This window comes from Octopus sinensis, linkage group LG1 (assembly GCF_006345805.1).
Source record: "Octopus sinensis linkage group LG1, ASM634580v1, whole genome shotgun sequence".
NCBI classification, from domain to species: Eukaryota; Metazoa; Mollusca; class Cephalopoda; order Octopoda; family Octopodidae; genus Octopus; species Octopus sinensis.
Window position 1 is genome coordinate 189,220,205 of NC_042997.1, and position 10,000 is coordinate 189,230,204.

Here is a 10,000-nt window from a genome sequence, read left to right on the forward strand (position 1 = left end):
CAGCCACAAGCAAGAAACTGAAAACTATTTTGAGCGACCGAATGGAGAATTTGAGAATTCTGTGGACATTTTGAAAGCGGAGGACAATGCACTGAGCTAAGGATTTAATAACGAGGAATAGACTTTGTTAATAAAACACCAAATGAAGATTTCCATTGTTCGTGAAAAAATAGGTTTCCAAAAAGGTTTGAGGTTAGCACTCTTCCACTAACAACTCTAGTTGTTTATTTATTGTTGGGTGAAAGAACTAACGACAGTCCGTTTCTGTGCGGAGCTGGTGCAAATGAACCAAAGCATCTTGTTGATGATAACAACTACATGAGAGAGAAGGCGGCGAGCTGGCAGAAACGTTAGCACGCCGGGCGAAATACTTAGCGGTATTTCGCCTGCCGTTACGTTCTGAGTTCAAATTCCGCCGAGGTCGACTTTGCCTTTCATCCTTTCGGGGTCGATTAAATTGTTTGTGCCCTCTATGTTTAGCTCCTTGATGGCAGTAAAGAAATATATAACAACTGCATGGGGGAACGGTGCATAGAGGGCCTAATTTGTAGCCCAGGGTAGATTGGTGATACTGGTACTATCATCGAGATTGGCAATCGATTTTCGTTATTAGCACGAAAATTTACACCCGTATAGAAATCTCCCCATTCCGCCAAAAATTGGTTCTGGTATGAAACCAAAAAGATCCTCTCATCTGCTGCCATAAAAGCATATAATGTAATATAACATATAATGTAATATATTCTTCTATAGCAGTGGGTTTTATCCCAACGAGAATGCTCCATTGAAGATGTAAAATCAAAGTTGGGAAGCAAATGTCAAGAGGTTCGCTATAGGGACGCTGGTGATCAGGAGGGTTGTGATTTTCCCTAGGATTAAAAGAAAATATGAGGAGGGCATTGTGTTATCCGTGAGTAGAAATATGACTGATGAAGCACCAAAATCTAATGTAGTTTTGTTATATTAAGCCTTCGACTTTTCTAGTATTTTCCATAAAATTTAGTACAGAGAACACTCACTAGTCGACATAAATATCTAAGAAAGTAACACTCGTTGGGTGGGACAGTGAAAAAATATGGATAATAAACCACCGCGTAGTATTAGTTTCTGTTTGATCAAAGGAATGTGGCTTTTTTTTTTAATCGTTGTGTGCAAGACACGGAGCGGTGATGTTTGTAAAATAGTATTCAGTGAAAGGGAACACAGAGCTTCCAAAGTATGAGAACCACTATATCGGGTAAGAAAGTAAAAGTTTAAAGAGGACGAGATGTTCATGGTTGAAGCTTGAAGCATACTTCGTCATGGGTCTGATGGATCTGAATTGACCTGGGGTTATGCAGCAGCCGTTCAAGAATTTGGACCTGGAGATCTCCATTTCCAGCGACTTCGAAGGCCACCTCCCAGTGGTGTCGGGCGTCAACGAAGAGCCCTCGACTACAACAATACGACCAAAGTTTTTTTTTTTTTTTTACCAAGGTCTGGGGTCTCCCGCCTCTAAGCCCTAGACCATCACCTAATCACCCTTACCCGTCTTGTTGCTTAACAACAACAACAACAACAACAACAACAGCAGCAGCAACTGGTTCGTGAGTTTGATATGTTTATATTTCTGATTCAAGCTTGAAGCGGGAAATGAAGAGAGTCTTTATGCTATACTTATTTAATAATAATAATAATAATAATAATAATAATAATAATAATAATATAATAATAATAATAATAATAATAATAATAATAATAATAATAATAATAATAATAATAATAGGGAAATATACTTTCAGGTGGCACGTTAAGAATGTAATGTCTGCAATAATTGCAGACGTAAGCTGAAATTTCATCGGTTTATATCGACAAAAGATATGAAGATTTCACCGAATTTGGAATTTATTTCAAGCCAAGCTGAACCAGTAGTGTCAGAAAAGTAGTGCTTTCTCGTCTCAGTCATGTCTGACAACATTCTGTCGTCTATCACCACCACCACCACCACCACCACACCACCGCAGCCACCGCCGCCGCCACTACCACCACCAACAACAACAAAAAGGGGAAAAAAAGGTTGAATAGAATGTAAAGAAGTAAATAAGAAATAGATAATAAAAGAAAGGAGGAGTGAGAAAATATCAGTATAATTCTGCAGAATTTGAATCCCCACCTCTCTTTTTATCTCTTCCTCCACCCTATTTGTTCTCCTACACAGACACACACACATACACACACACACACACACACACACACACACACACACCACACACACACACACGCATACGAATATTTACTTATTTCGGATATACCCTGGCATACATATAGCAACAAATTACACAAACAAAACAATCTCTCTCTTTCTTTCTTTCTTTCATTCATTCTCTCCCTTCCTCTCTCTCTCCCTCTCTCTCTCTCTCTCGTTCTTTGTCTGTCTGTCCCTCTCTGTCTCCCTCAAACACACACACACACATAGACTTACATACTCATAGCTGTTCATCATACACACTCTGGCACAGAAAGCAGTCCTCCCTCTCTCCTCCCTACGCAGACACGCACACATGGACCTACACCCATAAAAAACTCATACATCGACCCGCACATAAATCCACACACATAGACAAACACACACACACATACATCCCACCATCTCCTCCCCCACATCAGACACTAAAGCTTATTCCTTTTGTTGCTTTTCATTGGCAACAGAACCCTTGACTGACAGATTTCCTTCAAAGTAAAAACAATTTATTAGTGTTTCAAACAGAGAATAAGCAGCTAGGAGTCTATTAGTAAAAGCAAACTGCATCTGGTTATCCTTGGCAGCTAAGAGAACTGGCGCGACCTTTACGTGCCGTGTTCATTCTCGGCGGGTCAACTCTATTTGGTATAGCAATAAACATTGTAGCAGGCGCTAACCTCATCGCAAACAGTAAACCCAAACATCTACTCTCGAAGCTACTCAGCTGTGAAGGTTGGATGAGTTTACGAGCATTCATAACAAATTAAGCTACGCAAGGATAAGAACACACAAGCGCGCACACACGTACGTACACAAGCGCGCACATGCATACAGAGGTACACAACATTACAGACGCAGACACACTTGCATACGTGCAGGCAGACATAGTTGCATATACGTGCGCAGACAAACGTGGCCACACATACCAGTACACATGCTTACACATACGTACGTGATAATTATGAAGAATTGTTTTTAAATAGTTTCAATATTGCAAACAGACATTCAGCAACTTGGTGAAAACTTGATGCGCCTTGAAACATTGAGAATTGAACTAGTCAAGACCAGAAACTAATTTCATATCAATCAATTGCACCAGAAATAAATTTATATTTTTCTCTGTTAAAAATAAATAATGCTTTCAAATTTCGGCACAAAGCCAGCAATTTTAGGAGAACGAATAAGTCGATTACATTGACCCTTGTGCTGGATTGGTACTTATTTTATCAACCCCAAAAGGATGAAAGGCCAAGTCAAACTCAGCGGCATTTGACCCTTTCGTTACTGTATTTATTTTGAGATTCTCTGTATTTCTTTCAATTACTTTAAATGTAACAAAGAATAACCAAGAATAACTTAATTATCATTTCGCTAGTGTTAGGAACATAAATTGTAACTAAGGTTTGGTAGAAGATTTTAATTCAGAACTTTTGAAAACAAGACATTTGTACTACAGAGCCAGAGGCAGTTTCAGCTGGGTTGGTTTCAAAAGGGTTAAGAATTGTTTCTCTATTATATATCTTAACCCTTTTGTTACCATATTTCTGTTGAGATGTTCTGTGTTTCTTTCAATTAATTTTAAATATAACAAAGAATTTAGTAAAATAACTTAGTTATCATTAAACTATTGTTAGGAAGATAAATTGTGACTAAGGTTTGGTGGAAGATTCTAATTCAAAACTTATGAAAGCAAGACATTTGTACTCAGAGCCATAGCCGGTTTCAGTCGGGTTGGTAACGAAAAGGTTGAGCTCCGAACGCAAAGATGGACGAAGGCCCTCTAAATATTTTGTCCGGTGTGGTAACGATTCTCACCGTCTTCTATTGAAAATAAGTAATCCTTTCTACTGAAGGCACAAAGCCCGCTATAGGCACAAAGCCTGCTATAGGCACAAAGCCTGCTATATTGAGGGAAAACAAGGTGGCGAGCTGGTAGAAAGGTTAGCACGCTAACGGTTTTTCATCTGTCTTTACGTTATGTGTTCAAATTCCGCCAAGGTCGACTTTGCCTTTCATCTTTTTGGGGTCGATAAATTAAGTACCAGTTACGCACTGGGGTCGATGTAATCTGTCCTTGTTTGTCCCCTCTATGTTTAGCCCCCTTGTGGGCAATAAAGAAATAAGAAACTTTAGCACACTGGGCAAAATGCTTAGCAGTTTTTCATCTGTCTTTACGTTCTGAGTTCAAATTCCGCCGAGGTTGACTTTGCCTTTCATCCTTTTGGGGTCGATAAATAAGTTGCGTACTGGGGTCGATCTAATCGACTGGCCCCTCCCCCAAAATTTCAGGCCTTGTGCCTAGAGAAGAAAAGAATATTGAGGGAAGAAGCTAGTCGATTTCATCAACCCCCGTGCTCAACTGGTATTTCATTTATCAACTTCGAAATGATTAAAGGAAAACTCGACCGCGGCGGAATTTGAACTCAGAAGACACAAATCAGACGAAATGCTGCGAAGTATTTTGTCCAATGTGGTAACGATTCTACTTCATCGCCTTCCATTAACAATAAATAATAAAACACAAATTACATATTTCGGAAAGAAGCCCCCAAACAGCGAGTTAGACTTAATACAGGTCTTAAAACAAGGAAACACAGTTTGGATAACGTATTGACATGCATGCTGTGTGTACGAAAAAAGAAGAAAACACAAAAAAGTTTCTGGTAGGAGCGGAAACACTTTTGATGAAAGATCTTTTCAGTCAGTACTGGCTTCGGGCAAAACAACAACGACGACGACGATATATTTATACATACACACACACATACATACCTTCTTACTCTCCCCCTCTCTCACTCACACACACACACACACACACACACACACACACACACACATAAATATATACACGATATGTGCGTGTGTGTGTATATAAAAAAAATATATATTTAAGTATACACACACATATGCTCTTAGCTTAGTTTTTCCTTCGGGCTGGCCAGATTGGAGCAATCTCGAGTATAACCAGCCGAAATTGCAAAGACAATCTGGAACTCGACTGAGGAAAGAAAACTCCGAATGATCCCTCCTTGTTTTCTGTGTATCGTCTATCTGGATGTTTTGTTGTCCCTTTTTTGTATCACCTAACTGTCTGGATGTTTTGCGTTCTTGTCCGATTTTGTATTATATATATATATATATATAGCAGTGGCGACTCCGGCACTCGGGCTGTTCGGGTTTAGCCCGAGTATAAATTTAGTAAAATGAACGCGTATTTGCAATCTGATTCAATATCCAACAATACTGAAAGTATGTCTTGTAGCCAATGATTCGGACTTCTATTGAGGCTGGTCGCAGTTAATTTATTTTCATTCAGCGTTTGGCGGTCGTCTCAAAGGTACCCTGTGTCAAAAAATATCATTTGTAGCAGACGTTTTCTCGACATCATTCACATGCGCCTGACTCGGGCTCTGAAGTTACAGCCCGAGTTGGTATCTATAATCTTAAAAATTAAAAGCAGTTCAAATTCAATGTTTTCTTGAAACAATAAATTTCTGTAGAGTTTAGGATTTAAATTCCAATGTATGAAAAGTTTCCGTTCTACAATATTCTTAAAGGGACGAAAAATTATCCAGCAACTCGGGCTAATACGAACGAGCCTGCTAGGTGTAAAAGACTAACTGGCATCTGTTGCCAAGAGTACAGGCGACAGTCAGATCGCTGATGTATTTTGTGCATTCCACTGTCGTTATTTAACTGTTATTCTGTGCGTCTGTGTGTAAAGATCAGTTGTGTTTTGCAGGGTTGCCCTATTTTCACCCTTAACTTAGAAATGGAGAAACATAGTGCTAGATATAAAAATTAGATATACATTAATTGGAAGCTGTATAAAAATTCGATACGCGTGACAGGGGTAGTTGCTGTTGTTTGTTCCTTCTCGAGCCATGCCTGGCTCATAAGGGCCGGTTTCCCGGTTTCATTGGCGTAGAGGTTCCCCACCTGGACGAGACGTCGGTCCGTCGCAGGTGAGCTGTTAGATGCAGGAGGAAAGAGTGAGAGAAAGTTGTGGCGAAAGAGTCAGCAGAAGTTTGCCATTACCTTCTGCCGGAGCCGCGCGGAACTTAAGTGTTCCGCTCCTAAACACACACATCGCCCGGTCTGAGATTCGAACCCGCGATCCCTCTACCGCAAGTCCACTGCTCTAACCACTAGGCCATGTGCCTCTACGTGGCAGAGGCAGTACTAATTTAAAGTAGCAAATTGTGCACCACATTTAATGCCGATGCATCATTTAAAGCTTAATTAATTGCGACGTTCGTCTTGAAACAATGTCTCTTATGGACGTACAGTGTTATAAAACACAAAATTATATAAGTAGCAGACATATAAAAAAAAAATCGTCCAGCAGCGGTAGGCTAAATGCGTATTATACCTCATGAAGCTTCGTCTGTGGCTGTGGAGTTAGTCTTAGCTTATGTTTGCCTGTAGATACAATATATAATAAGGAAAGAGTTTCTCATACTCATTATTATTATTAGTGTTGTTGTTAATTATTATTATAATTAATTTCAAATTCTCGATGAGGGAATAAATCAATTACATCGACTCCAGTGTTCAACTGGTATTTAACTTCTTGATCCCGGAAGGATGAAAAGCAAAATTGACCTCAGCGGAATTTGAACTAAGAATATAAAGACGGACGTATTGCCGTTAAGCATTTTCCCGGCGTGTTAACGATTCTGTCAGTTTGCCGTCTTAGAGAGAGAGAGAGAGAGAGAGAGAGATATTGATTTCAAAGTTTTGGCACTAGGCGAGCAAGTTCGGGGGAGGGGATAAGTCGATTACATCAACCCCAGTCTTGAACTGCACTTAGGTTATTGATCCCGAAAGGATAAAAGGCAAAGTCGACCTCGGCGGAATTTGAACTCAGAACGTAAAGACAGAAGAACTGCCGCAAAGCATTTTGACCGGTGTGCTAACGCCTCTGCCAGTTCACTGTCCTGAGGAGAGTGAAATATTGAAACGAAATGATTTGTAAATGCTGAAATAGATTGGAAAAAAGCTAAGTACACGGTTAAATAATCATTTGTATTTAACTGCTGTGTTTCTATTTTTTGTTTCTGTAAAGATAATAGTCTCATAATCAACTTTATTTTGGGATTTCGAAGAGAGAATACAATGCTTATTTAGCGAATCTTTCTTTTATGAATTTATCGTTTGATCAATTTGGTTCTGGTGTGAAAATTTTAATTGAAGTTTTACAAGCTGATGTTGGTTCATATTCAATTAGCGATCAGTTATCTATCCAACGCCAGTTATATTGAGTAAATTCATCACCGGATGTTGCTTCCTATTCAATAGCATCAGATATCTCTGTAAAGTCAGTTATATTAATAATAGAAAATGTTTTCCGATTCAACGATTTAACGGCTTTGGAATAAAGGATGAAAGAAAAAGGCCAGACATAATCAGTAATATATTTAATGTTAGTTATATTCAGAAAACTCATCGACTAACATTGTTTCACAATCTGTCTGAATCGCCGACTATCCGTATAATGTCAGTTACATCCCGAATACAAAGTTTTATCCGCCTTGGAGTAAAGATAGAAAAAACAAAAACAAAAACAAAAGCAAAAAAGAAACAAAAAACTCCCTAAGCCTCAATCCACTTTTATTTTTAACTCACTTTAATTACTCATTATTTTACTTAGCACAATTTAAGGCTGTGAGCTGGTAGAATCGAGAATCGTTAGCACGCCGGTTAAACTGCTTAGAAGCATTTTGTCCGGCTTTACGTTCTGAGTTCAAATGCTGCCAAGGTTGACTTTGCCTTTCATCCTCTCGGGGTCGATAAAATAAGTAGCATTTGAGCACTCGGGTCGATGCGATCGACTTAACCCACCTCCCTTAAAATTACTGGCCTTGTGCTAAAACTTAAACCATTTTACTTCATCCGATCCAATAAACTTAAGAATCGAAACACTCGTTGCAAGTGTAACTGTTGGGTGCCTGGCATGGAGACCCGTCAATTTAAATAGCTTAAGTATTACATTAATTCAGTTAGTATAGTATACTATCAGTGTTTTTCGTAATCAATTTATTGTATGGGGCTGAGACATGGCGAACAACAGTTAAGTCAAATAAGCAAATACAATCATTCATCAACAGACGCATGCGTAGTATACTTAAAATTAGATGGCCCGAACACATAAGCAATATGGAGCTATGGCAAAGAACAAATGAAGTTTCGATTAGGGAGCAAATATTTAAGAAAACGTGGAAGTGGATTGGAAGCACAATTAGAAAAGACACACCAAATGTAGCGAAAAGTGCTTTACAGTGGAAACCGGATGGATATAGGAGGAGAGGTAGGCCTAAGAACTCGTGGCGGAGATCAACACAAAAGGAACTAGAGAAAGGAGGACGTTCATGGCAGAGTATTAGTACAGAAGCCAAAAATTATGCGACATGGAATTCAACTATAAGTGGCCTATACTCCGCGCTGGAGGGTTAAAGATATAAAGAAAGAAATAAGTATGTTAGCTCAAAACGGTTTTCTTATGTCTTGGTATACAATACGTAGTTCAACTACCCATGTTTCGCCTAAAGTAGAATATAAATATCTAAATAATTTCGAAGAGGTCGGAACTGTGAGAAGTTGTAAGATAACCATTGTGACAGATAAAAGTGATATCTCCACTGATCTTAAAACTAAAGCAATCATCAAAAGAAAATTGACGGAGAAAACATTTAGAAATGACTAAAGCTGAAGTAGTGGAGGCACATGTCATAGTGGTTAGAGCAGCGAATTTGCGGTAGAGGGAGCGCGGGTTCGAATCTGGGACCGGGCGATGTGTGTGTTTATGAGCGAAACACCTAAGCTCCACGCGGCTCCGGCAGAAGGTAATGGCGAACTTCTGCTGACTCTTTCGCCACAACTTTCTCTCACTCTTTCCTCCTGCGTCTTGCAGCTCACTTGCAACAGACCGGCATCCTGTCCAGGTGGGGAGCCTATACGCCAAGGAAACCGGCCCTATGAGCCAGGCATGGCTTGAGAAGGAACAAACAAGGCTGAAGTAAAGTTAATTGAATAAAACTGAATTATATCTGAATTAATGGCTGAATTTTCTTAAAACCTATTTAGAAGTGGTTCTCACCAAAATATTATAAATATTGACTGATTATTAAATGTATATGCGAAGCAAAGTGTTTTCTTTTTGTGTGTCTTCTAGTAAATTTGAAGATTGATTAATACATAACAGGCGCAGGTATGGGTGTGTGGTTAAGAAACCCGCATTGCAGCCACGTGGTTTCGGGTTCAGTCCCGCTGCTCAGTACCTTGGGCAAATGTCTTCTATAGCCTCTGGCAAACCAAAGCCTTGTGAGAGTCTTATGAGTGAATTTGGTTGACAAAAACTATATGGTATCCGGACAACCCAATAGATAGATAGATAGATAGATAGAGAGATAGAGAGAGAGAGAGAGATAGAGGAGGATGGGTAATGCCATGACCATTGTTGGACCTCTCGGACTGGTAGGAAACAAATTATTTTATGTTTTCTCTGGTTCCCAACAAAGAAAAGCCGACGGTTTTAACCAGGACGTACTTCTATAGAAATAATCCTTTTTACTATAAGCACAAGGACAGAAATTTAGGGGAGGAGCTAGTTGATTACATCGACCCGAGTGCTCAACTGGTACTTATTTCGACGACCCTGAAAGTTGACCTCGGCGGGATTTGAACTCAGACGCAAGGACGGACGGAATGCCGCTAAGCATTTTGTCCGGCGCGCTAACGATTCTGTCAGTTTGCCACCCTCTTCTATAGAGATAATGA

The 10,000-nt window shown here is 39.5% G+C and overlaps 1 protein-coding gene and 1 long non-coding RNA gene across 2 annotated transcripts in view; both read right to left on the reverse strand.

Moving 5' to 3' along the window:
- The window catches only part of LOC115218082 (fatty acid-binding protein homolog 9), a 161,094-nt gene that overhangs the window by 38,377 nt on the left and 112,717 nt on the right, over positions 1-10,000 (reverse strand). The window lies entirely within an intron of this gene.
- LOC118765570 overlaps positions 1-10,000 on the reverse strand; it is a 16,989-nt gene that overhangs the window by 2,848 nt on the left and 4,141 nt on the right. The gene's annotated exons all lie outside the window — the stretch shown is intronic.